This window comes from Lynx rufus, unplaced genomic scaffold (genome assembly GCF_022079265.1).
Source record: "Lynx rufus isolate CCGP_SWC_20201006 ecotype Redwood Valley unplaced genomic scaffold, mLynRuf1.p SCAF_16, whole genome shotgun sequence".
Classification (NCBI taxonomy): domain Eukaryota; kingdom Metazoa; phylum Chordata; class Mammalia; order Carnivora; family Felidae; genus Lynx; species Lynx rufus.
The window spans coordinates 31,127,183-31,128,060 of record NW_025814830.1 but is presented as its reverse complement, the minus strand read 5'-3'; positions in this window follow the sequence as shown (position 1 = coordinate 31,128,060).

The window sequence follows — 878 nt, the reverse complement described above, 5'->3', positions numbered from 1 at the left end:
CACTCTGCCCAAGCGGCCCTTGTCAATGCTCAGTGAGGCCAAGAGCTCCGTGTGCGAACGGCAGAGCGGCGCGCGGGCCGCGACCTCCAGAGTGTGTTGCCGGAGCGACCGGACGCGTGCGTGCGGGGCGGGACTTCCACAGGCCCCGCCCAGCGCCCCTCCGCCCGTCTTCCCGCGGACCAGAGCGCAGTCACCTACTTCCTCAACAATCGTTCATAACGCGCTGATAATAGCAGGTACTGTTTGCGCGGCACTTACTATACCCTTGGCACCATGTGAAGCATAGTTTGTGAAAATCCTTGCAACAACCTTGTAATCTTACCTATTATTCTGTTTATTCTCCAAATAGAGGAAACACCCAGAAAGTTCACTCGGTTTGTCAGCTTCTTCCTTCCCCCTACCTCACTGCGAGTCCTCTAACTCTGTTCACCATCTGATGCTTCATACATACTAACTGCAGTTTCTCTCAGATACCTATATCCTGCATTCCTAGAAGAAAAAAACCTGACTATTAACTGGTATAAACTCAAGAGACATCTCTAAATAGGCACTGAACACCTATTATGTATCCTGGGGGAATGTATGGAGCAGGCAATTCCAGCTCTCGCTTCTGGTTAAATGAGAGGGAAAGAACCCTCAAACCAGCTGTTGCAAATGGAGTGAGGATAGCAATAATGTCGCGCTTCAAACATTTTCATACTCATCATCTCATTTATTTATTTATTTATTTTTATTTATTTTTGGGACAGAGAGAGACAGAGCATGAACGGGGGAGGGGCAGAGAGAGAGGGAGACACAGAATCGGAAACAGGCTCCAGGCTCCGAGCCATCAGCCCGGAGCCTGACGCGGGGCTGGAACTCACGGACCGCGAGATCGT